This window comes from Pinus tabuliformis, chromosome X (assembly GCF_031772625.1).
Source record: "Pinus tabuliformis cultivar Carrire ecotype Pingquan chromosome X, CPIR1, whole genome shotgun sequence".
Taxonomy (NCBI): domain Eukaryota; kingdom Viridiplantae; phylum Streptophyta; class Pinopsida; order Pinales; family Pinaceae; genus Pinus; species Pinus tabuliformis.
This window is the reverse complement of record NC_142308.1, coordinates 72880599-72896217: the sequence shown is the minus strand read 5'-3', so window position 1 is coordinate 72896217 and position 15619 is coordinate 72880599. Positions and strand designations below refer to the sequence as shown.

Below are 15619 nucleotides of genomic sequence, written 5' to 3'. Positions count from 1 at the left end.
ACTTATCATTTGACATGTGAATATGAGCCTCTTTCTCTTTCAAAAGCATGCTTTCATCTAATTATGGGCTTTCAAGATCAATTACCTAAGTGTGATGAGGTGGCACATTATTATCATTCTCCTCAAGCTGAAACTTAACAATGTAAACTTTGAAACGGGAACTGATACTGTTACCCGTTTTGTAGAGATAGTAAAAAAGTGACCCGATTTTGAAAATGGGTGATGCAGAACACACATGTTTTTTTTAGAGCATAGTTTTTTGCACTTTCATTTTTTTTATGTACATTGCGTTTTAGAATGGTAGTGATTTTCATGCTAATTTTAAAAAATGGTTATTCTGCATCAGACCCTTTTTTTAAAACACCTATTTTTTGACTTTAAATTTTCTAATGTATGAAGTGTAAATAATTATTTCGTAACCCTTTTTTTAAAAGACCTATTTTTTGACTTTAAATTTTCTAATGTATGAAATGTAAATAATTATTTCGTAAATTTAATAATTTTGGAAGTGATCTTCTTCTTCATATTTTCTAGTTTTTATTTTTTTATTTTTTATTATTTTTTTTGTAGTGGGGCTTTTATTGATTTGCATATTTAAAGAAGAAGGTCGATATTTTACATTTTCGATATTCTACATATTTATACATCATTAATTAAATTTTCAATCCACATGAAATAATTGTCTCTAAAAAACAAATATAAAAACATATATAAAAAAGACAAAAACAAAAAAATAAAAAATGTTAAAAAAAATTTATATCATAAACCATAAAAGAATTTGGAAAAAAAAAAAAAAAAAATTTATAAAAAAATATATATATATATAAAATTAAGTAAGTAAATATTGAGAAATAAAAAATATATATATATTAACAAAAACTAGGAAAAAAAAATAGAAACAAACTAGTTTAAAGAAAAAAATAGAAAAATAACGAAAAAAATTTAAAAAACTAGTGAAATTAATATTAAAAAAAAAACAAAAAATGTAAAAAAAAAAAAAAAATTTCTCACAAACCATAAAGAATTTGGGAAAAAGAAACAAAATTAAAATATATATATATATATATATATATATATATAAGTAGAAATAGAGAAATTAAAAAAAACATTAGAAAAAACTAGGAAAAAAATAAAAAAGTAAAAATAAAAACAAACTAGTTTAAAAAAAAATAGAAAATTAACAAAAAAAAAAAAAAAAAAACTAGTAAAATTAATATTAAAAAAACAAAAATTAATTTAAATTATAAAAAAATAAACCCAAAAAAATGGTTATTTTTTATTAAGAAAAAACAAAAATACAATTATCTTTTATTAAATATACCTATTTTATTTAAAAATAAATAAATAATTTTTTTTTTTAACAATCTTGTCTTTTATTAAAAAAAAAAAAAATTTAAACAATTTTTATTATTATTATTTTTTAATTTAAAAATTCAAATTATTAAAACTACATTTTATATTTTCAAAAAAAAAAAATAAAAATTAAATTTACATTTTTTTTAAACCATCTTTTTTTAATTAAAAAAAAAATTATAATGTTTTTTTTAAACAATATGTTATTTATTTCAAAATATAAATCATAAAAAAAAAAAAAAAATTAATTTTTTTAAAACAAATTTTAATTTTTTAATTTAAAATTTAAAAAATTAATAATTTTTTTTTTTTTAAATTAATATATCGAAAAAATTAATTATAATTATGTGTGTTATAAAAAAATTAAAAAATATTATTAAACTTTTTTTATTTTTTATTTATTAAAAGAATATTTTTAAAACATATTAAAAATTTTTAATGCATATTATTGTTTTATTTAAAAAATAATTAAAAAAAAATAACGGCCCCAGCCGTGCCACCAGCGGGCGGCGGGAGGGCCGTGGTTTCTTTCAAACAATGCTTTCAAAATTCATCTTTGAACAGAATCCTCAAAGGGCACTCAAAGCCCATATGACCATTCAGTATAATGGTGGCATAATACAAACATATGACCAAACGAATAACAAGGAGTGCTACCTTTTTATGGCAATCTCATTAGGGAGAGGTATGTGAGAACGACTCATCGAATACTCAGCATACGTGGATATCATAAGGCGGCACACACGTCGCAGGATAGGTTAGAAAACACATGTGACCTTGTGAAAATCCAACAGAATGGACGCTCGGAGAACAACGATGGAAAATGTCTTGGCGAGAGCATCACATTAGAAAGGCATGCATCAAATGTGTCGGTGACCAAAGTCGAGGCAACCAGGTGACATTACAAGGAATAAGGAAAACACTTATAATGGAGAGAGTATTGAAACGCCTTATTAAGGAGATATAAAGATGTATGTCACATCCAGAGAATGCGTGAAGGGTCATGGTGGGAACAACATCGAAATGCGAAAATTGACTTTGCTGGAAGGTGACTGCAACCCATATTTTCTTTTAATGTTTCCAGGGTTGGGTCGAAGGTCTTTTATTTAACCACCGAGTTTGACTTTTCGAAACGGAATACTAAGTCGAACAGGGAGATTGAGACTCGTGGCATGGGTATACCATCGCACATTCCGGAATCTACCACGCCCGCAGCCCCTTGCGCCACCGGCCGCGCCACCAGCGGGGGGCGGGAGGGCCGTGGTCGATTCCGGGCCATTTTTTTTTTATTATTATTTTTTAAATAAAACAATAATATGCATTAAAAATTTTTAATATGTTTTAAAAAAATTCTTTTAATAAATAAAAAATAAAAAAAGTTTAATAATATTTTTTAATTTTTTTATAACACACATAATTATAATTAATTTTTTTGATATATTAATTTAAAAAAAATTTATTAATTTTTTAAATTTTAAATTAAAAAATTAAAATTTGTTTTAATTTTTTTTTTTTTTTTTTTATGATTTATATTTTGAAATAAATAACATGTTGTTTAAAAACAAAAGTTATAAAAAAAATCAAAATTTAATTTTGATTAAAATATTTTAATAGATTTTTTTATTAATTTTTTTTAATAAATTAAAATTAATAATTTTTATTACTACTAATTAATGAATTTTTTCTTTCAAATTAAAAAAAAAAATTACATTTAAAAAACAAAATTATCTTTAATTTTTTGTTTGTTTTTAAATAAATAATGAAAATTTAATAAAAAATTTTATTTATTTATTTATTCTTAAATCAAAAATACTTTTTTTTGTAAGTTGAAAATGTTATTTAATTTTTTTTATTGGAAAATACCTATATTTTTAAAATTTCGATATTTTTTTAATAATTTGAGCTTATTTTTGTCTTTTTAGTTTTTTCTAAATGTTTTTAATATTAATTTTACTAGTTTTTAATTTTATTTTTTGTTAATTTTCTATTTTTGTTTAATCTAGTTTGTTTTTTTTTTTTTTTTGGCTAGTTTTTGCTAATGATTTTTTTAATCTTTATATTTTTACTTACTTAAATTTATATATATAAATTTTTTATTTTTTTATTTTTTCTTTCCAAATTCTTTTATGATTAAACAATTTTTTTTTTAAATATTTTTTATTTATATTTTGTTTCATATATATATATTTTTAAATTTATTTTTTAAGTAATCATCATTTTAATCTTAATTTCACTAATTTTTATTTTTTATTTTTGGGTAATTTTCCATTTTTTTTTTAAATCTAGTTTGTTTTTAATTTTAATTTTTTTAGTTTTTTATTAATGTTTTTTTAAATTTTTCTATTGTTACCTACTTAATTTTATAGTTTTTTAAATGTGTTTTTTCTTCTTTTCCCAAATTTTTTTATGGTTTACATATTTGTTTTTTTTCCCCAATTTTTTTTAGATATGTTTTTTTTACTATTTATTTGTTTATAATTTGTAATTTTTTTCTAGTTTTTTAATTCTTATTTTTTATAGGTTAATTTTGTTTTGTTTTCTTTTTTTTTACATTTTACATTTTTATGATTGATTTTATTTTTGATGTTTGATTTTTTTTGTTTTGTGTTTTTTATTTTATGTTTTGTTTTTAGTATATATTTTTATTTATGTTTTGTTATTTTTATTTTTTATTTTTTTGTTTTGTGTTTTTTCATTGTTTTAATTTTAATTTTTATTTTAATTTTTTGAAATTTTAATGTTTTTCGGGGTCATGATAAAATATTTTATGCTATTATTTTGAAATGTTGAAATTTCACCCTTGAAAAAAAAATTGTTATCCCAGCATCAACACTTTTCGTTTTGAGGGCGTTTTTTGCACAAAATTTACCATTGAGGAAAAAAAATGTTATTCGAACATCAACACTTCATTTTGAGGGCGTTTTTTGGACAATTTTTGCACCAAAAATTGGTTTTCACCGTTATTTTTAAAACATGTTGAAAATTTAGCTTGGAAAAACAAAAGTGTTATTCCAGCATCAACACTTTTCGTTTTTAGCACTGTTTTTGATGTTTTTTCGGGGTTTTTTGGCCAGAGTTCCCGTTTTGAGTTTATAGTTCTCGTTTCAAAGTTTACATTGTTACTTCCTCTCAACATCATCATCAAGCTTTTCTCCTGCGACCTTTCCTTTCCCTTTGTCTACCTGTTGCAAATTCCTTTCCCTAGAGCTATCACTTAGGGTGTCCTCATCAAAATCAGGGTCACTGTCTCTTTGATATGGTGCATGGTGGATAATAGATGGGGGAAAAAGATGAGTATGAAGACATTTGTGAAAGGAACAATAGTAATGAGGTGAGGTAGGGGAATGAAGGGAAGGATTTGAGGAACCAGGGTTTTGATGTATGAGGGACTTAGGGTTTGATAAAGGGGATTAGTTTCTTAGGGGAATAGGGAAAAGGGGAATATAATCAAGGGGTAGTTTTAGTGCAATGAAGTTTGGAAAAGGGACAAAGGATGTTCGTTTTGCAATGATGTGAAGGTTTTGCAATGATGTGAAATAGTATGGAGGCAAGCTAGGGTTTAACCTTTAGGAAGAAAAAATCTTGAACCAAACAAGAAAAACCTTATTTCAGCTTAGGATGTATTGACACTTACTTGTTAAGTGGTGAATGCAATATTTGGGAGGATTTGAGATGAATTTGTGTGATTTTGAAGCCTCACTGGCCAATGCGCAACACACTGAGCCCAATGCGTAGTGCCTGCCTGATGCGTAGCACCAGTGTATTTTTACATAGGCAAAAGCTGTCTGATGCGCAGCGCCGACCCTCTGTTGTGTATCGCCAGGAAAACTTGCTGCAAATTTCGGGTTTTCTTCCTCCTTTGCTCAATCTTCCTTCAAAACACGATTTTAGCTCTCAAATTGAATTTTTGCACAATGGAATGGCTTGTTATCATGAATTTGCTTTATATACCATACACTTTGATTTTTCTTCATTTCAAACCCACTTTTGTAAAGTCTTGGTAACTTGTTCAAAATTCTATTTTTCAGTTTGAAGCTTGACTTCTTTTCTTGGCTATTTGATGGACTAATGTCTTGATCCTTTTGTTTTTGCAATGGAGGGAGTTGGCAAGGTGACCTAGAATAGTTGTTGAGTGCTTGTTACATATAGAAACAATTAAATTACATGAAATTTTTCAAAAATGGAACAATACTCTATTTTCACTTCAAAACATAGTTTTGAGGTGAAAAAGATTTATTGAGCATACCATAACTAAACTTATGACTTTATGAACCTTCATGTGCCTGTTGATCTCTTTATTTGAGCATGATTGAAAAACCCTAAGACCTAATGGGACTAAACCCTAGGACTAGTTGTTATACATGAAATGAAACAGGATGACTGTGGATGACTAAAAAAATGTGTAAACAGGTCAACAGGTGGATGTCATGAGGGAAACTGACATGACACCACCACCATCAGTGGATCCATGACCTAATGGAATGCAACTGATTGAATGAGACACCTAATATGCATGCAAAAGAGCAATTTGATCACCAATGGAAGTGTGAAGACACCGACACTATCATGCCCAATTCCACTAAGTGGTTGACACGTAGCGACTAGGGGAGAGAGAAAAATCGTTTCTATCGAGCAGGTAAATCTTGTACAACTAATGCACCTGAAATCGCTATAAATCGTTGGATTTGGAGGTGTGATCAATGGTGGAGATTAAAAGGCACTTTTCGAGCGGGTAACCACCGTGCAAGTGGTCCCCCCCGAAATCAATGTTAGCCGTCAGATCTGGAGGTTGAGATAAACGTTGGAGAACGAGCCAGATAAAGTGAATCCTCAGGAATTGTGTCCGAGTGGTTTTAATGAAGGGTATGATCACATCACAAACATGCAATTGTATTGATCGGGGCAAGAGATTTGCGATATGCAATTAAAAAACGGACCCGACGATATTTATATATATGGGTTTATAATACTTGAGATATGGCTAAAGGGAATACAAAAAAGGATATATGTGAATATGAAAAAGGATATATGGTTCTTCAATGTTAAAGGGTATATATACCATACTCAGAGCAGGAGGAAATCCAGGTCATTACAACACCTTCGACTTCAACAGCTAGTTCCAATGTAACGCAGTTCAACGAATGTATTAAATGATAAATGAGATTTCACAGGGATTTGACAGAGATGTTAGCCTGCAAAAGATGCAAAACAAATGCAAAATAGAATAGGAGTTACAAATTAAAAGGAAGCCAAAAAATGCCGCCTACTCTGATACCATGTCAAACCAGGAGGTAAATCCTCATATCAGAACTCTATATTATTCATTCAGGCCATTCATCATTGTATACAAGAGGGAGTGACTGTTCCGTTCATCTCCTAATGACTCTCTATCTTCTTTATTATTTATTTACATTAATTATAGTTGTTCACTCAATCCCTATGATTAGGTGTCAACAGAATGAATGTGTCGTGTGGCACATAAGAGAACCTATTTGCATGGGTTTTCCACTTGGCTCTTGTACAATGTTTTGGATAGTTCAAGTGGGAGGAATTTGGGCTCAACAATCTCTCAATTCAGTCCTAGCCTAAATTAGGGAAAATTTTAAGGATGGAAATTTATTTTAAAGATTAAAACCTTGACGAATCTTACTAGTCCATAATATGCAAACTATAAAATGTTTGGTGATATTTTAGTAAAAATATTCAAACTTCTAATGATTTTATATAATCTCTATAAAGTTTTTGTGATTTTTAAGGTAAAATATTTTTTTCTTATAAAATTTGGGCGAATCAGTTTTAGGAAAAAATGGGAATTGGAAAATCTTTTTTTTGGAAAAAGCATGGAAAATTAGCCCATCTACGAATATTAACCCCTAAAATTTTCCCTAGCCTAAATCTAATAGATGCATTAAACAACTTCATTCCATAAGCACGAGCTTCATAGTATGGTTGATATTTTATCTAATTCCAAATATTTATAGTATGACTGATATTTGATCTAATTCCAAAGATTTAGAGCACAATAAACAAGGCAGCTTCGAATTTGCAGATAAGAAGACAAGGGAAGTGAGTATATCTGTGGCAATCCTCTCTAGGAATTTTCAATAATTTTGGGATTTTCATCGTCTTTTTCCATTTTGTGTGTGTGTTTTCTTCTTGAAACCCAAGATTTTTTTCTCTGTGTTTTTTGTTACTAAAACCCAAGAAAATGAATTTGAGAAGACACACTGTGGGAAATAGAAAAAGGATATGGGGTTTAATTCTGTGTAGTTTGGTTTATTACTAGATGTATTTCCGAATAACCAGTGAAAGGGGACTGCCTGATCCCTTGTAGGCAGAATGCTTTGAAACCCAAGTCCAAGTGCATGCAGGGATTAGTTGCTTGTTGGTTGATGTGTGAAGGGTGAATTCACTGAGAGGGCATGTGGATCGGCCCGTAGAGGGTTGTCTAAGTTGGTTATGGAGTTGGAGCAAAGAATATTTTGGATTTGTAAGTCTCTAGCTGATGGAGCTGGGGGAATATTATAATGATCCTAGATTTCATACTTCTTAATTCATGCAAGGGTCGTTTATTTCCCATCCGCAGTTGTTCTAGCATAGAGACAAAAATGAAGTTGAGAGCCGACGAAGCAGTGGTGTCGGTGGAGTGGAGAGGTGATGAGGTACAAAGGCATCAAACAAAGGCCATCACGTGTAAATGGCACAATAAAACGGGCAATGATAATAAGGGTTTGTATTTCATTTTTCAGAATGGCATGTGAGGGTGCAACAACTCGAAGATCTTTGATTGTGAGATATTTGTCCCAAATTCGTCCATGGATCGATTAGCCTGTGCATATGGAGATGCATGAGAGGAAACTAAATTTTTTGTTCTTTGCAATGAATAAGGGATAAAGATCTTCTATTGAACCCTCATAGCTTTCAACTTGTTCACTGATTGCGAATATGTGGCACATCTATGTCCACAGTTCGAACCTCAGGAGATCCATAGTTTTAAGATGTCAATCCAGTATTTGGTGGCTATCTGCCTAAGATCTCTCTTTGAGTATAGCATAAAAGTGCAAAAATCATTATATTGGGCATGAGTTTGATTTTTTGTTTTTTGTTTGGGAACCACGATTAAGGATTCAAAAATTTGCTTCAAGGGGCAACTATTACGTTAATTGATCGAACGAACCAGGGGGGTATTGATTGTGTTTATAGTTGGTTGTTGAATTGCAGAGCGTTGTTGAATTCACTAGAGCAATTTTTAGAAGTAAATAAAAAGCAGTTTTTGGAAAGTGAGGTTGGGGATTTCGATTACAACAACATTTTTGTCAATTTTCCTTTTATGTTTGATGGCCACGTCTCCATTTGACATGGATGGTTAGTCAGATGAACATTGCTTCGACAAGCTTGTTGACGATGATTATTGGATCAACAAATCCGAGTATACAGAGAATAAGACTAATAACCTTCACCTCGAATCAACTCATTCTACAACTAATTTCTTGTTAGACAAGTACACGAAGCCAAACATCCACTCAACTTTTTCCACGTGTTAGATTTCGATTAGACTGAAGGAACAAAATAAAGCTTTTGGATTAGGTAAGGTGAGCAGTGTTTGCCCACCGAATCTGACAAAGAGAATGCCTTTCAGCGTAATTAATATGTTCTAAAAATTAAAAATAAATTTAATCATATAATTTATTAAAATTATATTTAAAGGATTGAAAAAAATTGTATATATCAAAATAAAATTTAAATATTAAAAGTTATTATCTTAATCTACATTTATCACAAAATCTAATTTATCACCTCATTTAATAATAATAATAAAATTTTATATTATTAAATTATGCCCAGTTCCTCACGGTGATCATTTATTTTTCTCTAACGTGACCACACTATGGTTGCAGTGCGACAAGAGTATTGGGTTTCCAATGTGATCTTGGAAATAGATCTATAAATAGTTGGACCATGACATAATTAAAAATGGGTGACATAATTATGTCTATCGGTGCCCTTTATTGGATGTGGGCACATGAAAGATTGTCGTTAAAAAATTAAAATGTGGCTTCGATTAATAAAAACTGAATTCAAGTGTATTGGAATATGTATTTAGATTCCTTGAAGCAACATGTTTGTGCTATCCTAATCACATGCCTCAAATTGCTACCCTAATCACATGCCTCAGATTGCATATGGTTAAAGACATATTGTATTCCATTACTGCCTCGTGGATTAAACTCGAATGGAATACTTCTTTTAGTCATGTTAGTTCGTTCAGTTAGCCTGAAAATGATCACTATGAGATGGATGCCTAACCTCCGTCCATTTAATAATAATAATATTATGTTCTAAGTAGTAGGTTTGATAATAATAATATTAGGTTTAATAATAATATTAATATTAGAAAAAATAGATTATATTAGAGACAGTGATTACACACAACAAAAATCATACTTGATTTTTTTATTGATCACCACACGTACAAACATATAAGACAAAAGTTCCAGAAGTAGTTGACTTAGTTTACTTGGCTTCGATAGGTCTACTCGATCTTACTCATGGTAAAGCTAAGATGAATCAAGCTAATGAGGAAAGTAATGCCTATTTATAAATTGTTTGAGATTGGATTTATAATGTTCCTAACCTTCCCCATCTTCAGAGTTCAATCTACACATCATTTCCCGATGCGGAAAAGCGACTTTGTTCCTTACATTTTTGTCTTTCTGGTATGGGAAAATAATCCAAAGATGATCCTAAAGGAGGTAGAAGGAGGAGCCCAAAAAGGAGATCAGGGGAAGGAAAAATTGGACAATTATGCCTTTTCCTTTGGTTCTTGGTCAATTGCAGCTTGCTCTGATGCTGATGAAACTGAAACTATGGATTCGAGGATCACAGAAAGGGAAGAACGACTATGTTACCACTAGAACGATTCCAACCACATTTGGCCATGGCTAGTCAACTAGAAGATTTGTACCAAACACGAAACTATGGAAAATTTATCACAAGAGATATGCCCCTTTATGAAGGAGAGCTACTGGTGCTAAGTTTTATAGACATATTACCTCGAGTGCCTTCTCCTCTGCTTGGAATGTTGCTTAAAATGTCATAAAGTCAAGTTGTAAAAGTAATACTCTTTCTTGAATACTTCTTTCTTGCAACCTAAGTGTTATAAGTTATGAGGAGTTTGAATTCATTGTTGAAGGAATACTCTCTCTTGAATACTTCTTTCTTGCAACTTGTGTGTTATAAGTTCTCAGGAGTTACAATTCATTGCTATTGAGAAGTTAAAGCCATGTGTGATAAGGAAGCTCTACTGTTCGAGCCTATGAGAATAGCAGGAGAGAATAATAGAGTGAATTTTCAATTGATGAGCTAAATCTAAAAAACACAATCAAACCTGTGAGCCCCCAAACAACCGTTCCTCCAGAAAACCCATAGGGAACCCTTCCTCCACAAAAGGAAATGAGATTTGGACACTTCCTTCAGAAAAGTAAATGAGATTCGAAAAAATCGACTAGCAATAGAACCTATGAGTTTGTTGTCAGCCCGCAAGGAACCCTTCCTCTACAAAACTAAATGAGAGTTAAATGAGAGTCGAAACCTATACCAGACAAATGGGCAGGTCACAATTCAAAATGGCTCATGAACCCTTTCCATGTGTCAATTTTTCACTAGATGGAGGAGGATGAAAATTAGATGGTGAGATTTGTTGGGATGAACAGTGTTTGCCCAGTGAAATCCATAGAGGGAACATCTTCAGTGTAAATGTTTTTTAAATTTTTATTTAGTTTAACAAATGATACAAATTAATAATTGATATGAATAATGCCATTATCTATGTGAATGGAACTCATAGTGACTCCATTCTCCCCACACCACGTCCCTTTGTCTCTTATATGGCATTGATGTCCTTTTTTTTCATATTTATTATAGAGTTGTTAAACTTAATTTCACATGAAATTTTGAGATTTAAATAATCCTTTTAAACAATCATTTTTCTTTAATAAAATTATATGTGTGGATGAGCTCACATTATCAGTCATCGTCTTAAAGAGGATTAATATTTATTTATTTTTCTCCGTGGATATTAAATTGAAAATTTTCTTTAATTCCATTCTTTTAATTATTACATAAGGATAAAAATCACATATGGTTGCACTGGTTGTGGGGATGGGGTACGAGGGGACGACCTTTCAAGATAGCTAGAGAGCACTCCCAAATTCTCAGGGGATGATAGGTTGGGGACAACAAGTGCGAAAACACACACACACACATATCTTGCATCCCAAAGGAACCTAACAACCCACCTAACACGAAATTGCTAGTAAACCTGTAGTGGTCTACGACCTCCTCTTCTCCGCAAACCAAGTCACAACTAGGGGATTTGAATCTTGGATCTCTGAGTTATCATAGATTTCACATTACTTCAATCACCAATTGAGCTTCCGATGTGATAATTAATATTTATATTTATTAAAAAATTAAAATTAAAATAAAATTTAGTAAAATATGAATGATAAATTAAAATATAAAAATTATAACTATTATTAATTTTGAAATTCAAATTAAAAATAAAATACCAATACTAATACTATTAGTATTAGTATTAGAATTGTGGGACTTCCCACTTATAGTTAGAACTCTTTCTTACTAGATCTTGAGGTGGCTTAACCATTTCATAAAATGTGGAGACAAATCGCTTAACAAAGTTGATTTTCCCAAGGAATGATTGCATGTACCTTTCTTAATTTGGAGGTAAAAAAAATTCAATGGCATAGGTTCAATCTGGGCCAATCATTATACAATCTTTAGAAATGATACACCTTAACAATTTTCCCTCCATGATTGCAAATGTAGCCTTTTTAAGATTTAAGGAAATGCCAAATTTCCTGCATCGTTGAAACTAGTTTCTAAAATTTAAAATATGGTTAGATCTATGTTTATAATAAATAATGACATCGTGAAGATATATCACAACAAATTCGTTTATTAGACCACAAAAATTGATTTCCATTGCTCATTGGAAAGTCACCATAGCATTAATCAATCCAAAGGGAATCTTTTTGTAGGCATAGGTTCCCCATGGATTTATAAAGGAATTTTTGAGTTGGTCAGAGGGATCCCCCATAACTTGGTTATAGCTTAAGAAACTATCCAAAAGAAATAACATTTCAAAGCTTGAATCTTGTTGAAGGATTTTATCCATGGGAGGTACTGGGTAATTGTCTTGGTTAGAAGCTTTATTTAGGTTTTGGAAGTCTTCATAGAGACGAATGTCTCCATTCTTCTTCCATATTGCCACTCAATTTGCAACCATGTCTCCATTCTTCTTCCATATTTCCACTCAATTTGCAACCCATTGTATATGTCAAGTATGGAAGAAAATTTTACCTACTGAAAGTTTATTCAATTCACTCTTCACAACTGGTTCTAAACTAGGATGGATCTTCCTCAAATTTTGTTTAAAAGGCTTGGTATAAGGTTTTATGGTAATGGTAATTTTCATAAGGTTGGGATCAAAGATTTTGAGATCTTCATAGTTCCAGAAAAATACATCCTTGTATTCCTTTAACATATGGATAATATTTTTCATTTCTTGAGGGGTACAATTAGTTCCCAAGTTAATATTTTGTGTATTCTTTTTTGTTCCCAGATTTATGACTTCATACTACATAGTTGAACTATTAGTTTTATAATTAACAACTTTTTAAAATCATCCTTGTAAGTCATAAAATTTCTCAAGCCTAACATTAGGTTTAGGGATAGGGTTTACGAGATCAGTAAATTCATCCACTAACCACTGTTTTTGAATCTGGGAGAAGATGTGCAGTTTTTCTTCATGACTCAGTTCATTAATTAGTGTCATGAAAATTGTCTTTAGAGTGGAGTAAGCCAATTTTTTGCTAACCGTGATAAAAAACATGCTAGTTAGTGATATTATTGGGTATTGATGGTTTAAACATCAGTTCAACAGAAAAATAATTAGGCTAAACTCCCTCAACAAGAATTAACCCAGATGCTACATTTTTCAACAGATCAACTTCCTGATTAACCTAGGGATAGGAGTGAGATTAAATGCTCAAAATTTCGAAATTAGATCATTACTGATTGTGCATTACTGATTGCTTTTACTTGGCCAAAAACCAAAGATTAAACTGCAAACTGTGACCCAGAACCCAGATAGAATTCTCGTTTCTACCCCAGCGCAGGTACTGTGAAGAGGTTCTGCATTTCAACGCACTTCCCGAGAGGGCAACCTGCGCTGCAATGCAGTTTCTCTGTGTAACAGGTGCGCTGATCAGCCTAGCCCTGTGCAGCTGAGGTTCTTTGCTTCATTCTTACCAGTTTTGTCTTTGATTTTTGCAGCCAGTGATCAGTATATGATTGTTTCAAACCCCTTTTCCTTACTGATATTCCGCCTCATTTGTACAAAAGAACTGTAGATGTTTTTGTGTGTTTGTTGAGTCGTTTACAGTTTTCCATTGCAAAAGTAGAATAGTTGTACTGTCGTCCTTTGATTTAGATCTGTCGCAAGTGTCGATTTTGATCATAGGAGAAAGTTTATTTGCTGTTGATGGTCGATTATGCTTTTACTTTTGCCTTTGGTTTGAATTTGTGACTTTCTAGTGTCGAAACGAGTATTTATTTCAAAATCATAAAGTGTCGTAATCATCTCTATCTTTTGATTTCGAAAAGAAGCTTGTTTGTGTTTGTCGCTTGAAAGCAAATTCAGATTTGTACAACAACTTTCTTCTTAGCATCAATACTAAGAAAGTGAAAAACAAATACATGCATGTGCATTTGCATATAGACAGTCTGTTTGGCTTGATTTAGGAAAGTGCATTTACAGTGTCCTCTTTGCTCTTTGTGAAAAGATTGTGTCTTTCTTTTCCCCTAGTAGCTAGGATTTTCATTTCCGAAAAGAGATAAAAGTTTGTTTATCATCTTTAGATTGCATTTTAGGAATTACATCTACATCTCGTGGTGAACCCAAAAGGCAAACTTCATAAGAAAGATCAACTTAAAATAAATTCAATGAATCTAACAACGCTTTGGAACTTAACGCACAACATTTAGAGGTCTAGGCTAGAGACGTATTCCGGCGTCGTAAAGCCTGGTAATTGTTGTCCTCACTGATGGTTGGTTGATTCCTCCACTTTGATACGATAAGTGCCAGTACGGACTTGTGCTCCCACGTACCGTCGAGTATATTTTGGGAGACCCCTATAGGCTTAAATCCTTTATCCATAGGAAGTCGTGTCGGCCGCCCTACTGATCACAATGCACCGAACACAGCATTCGGGAAGATTGACTACCGTACCGTAAAAAGTATTCTGCAGTTTTGCGATTGGTTTGGTACTCCCTCTACCTAGACCTCCAGAGCAGTCCCTTTCGTTCCTTTTCAGACTCTTTAACGGAAAAGGTCCATCTGAGCACTTGTCACTTCAGGCTCATTAAAAATCGAAGGAGACTAGAGTCATCTTTTGTTTTTTCTCGACTCTTAAAAACTGAAAAAACAAGTTGTGTCAAAGCGTGTTAAAATTGATTTTAAACGGAATATTCATACCCCTTTCCTACGTTGATCTGGGGTTGAGAAAATGGAGTCTACCAACCAAGGAATTCCCCTTGGTGGAAATCCTAGTCCCTTCTCCTCTTGGGGAGATGTTGGTGCACCCCATATGGCCACATTGTCACTTTCAGGGCTGACAATTGGTTTGCCTGTATGGCTCTTCTCAACCTCTGTCGTTCAGAACACCACTATTCCTGAACAATCGAAACAGCAATTAGACAAGTCCAGAGTTACCCACCAACCTTCTACTTCCTCTAATTCTTCCTCTCCTCCTTCCTCTTCGCTTGATGGGGCTAGTAAAGCCAAAAGTCAAGTTCCTAAGGAGAAGAAGGAAAAGAAGAAGAAAGAGAAAAAGAAGAAGGAGCCGAAGGCGAATGGGGGAAAATGAGTGTCGTCTAACGAAAATCCACACACTGCACCGACCAGGCCTAAATCGCCATGTGTCATTTGCAAAGGAGACCACTTTCACAGAGATTTTCCTTGCATCCCCTGGATACTAAGGGACTGGTCTCCTCGTTTGCACAACCCGGTGTCGTCAACCTCTGATGATCATGTTGAAAACACACTGTCAACTAGTGAAAGTGAAGCCCCATGACAAAAAGGGAAAGCTAGATTTCCTTGTAAACTGTGTGAAGGCAATCATGCCGTCCACCGTTGTCCCTTCTTAGACGAAGCTAAAAGAGTTTTGGATGATCGTCCGGTTTC

General features: G+C 31.9%; 1 pseudogene; it reads left to right on the top strand.

Annotated features, from left to right (window-relative positions):
* Positions 1 to 2342: 2342 nt before the first annotated feature.
* LOC149138401 (cationic peroxidase 1-like) overlaps positions 2343 to 15619 on the top strand; it is a 29411-nt pseudogene continuing 16134 nt past the window's right edge.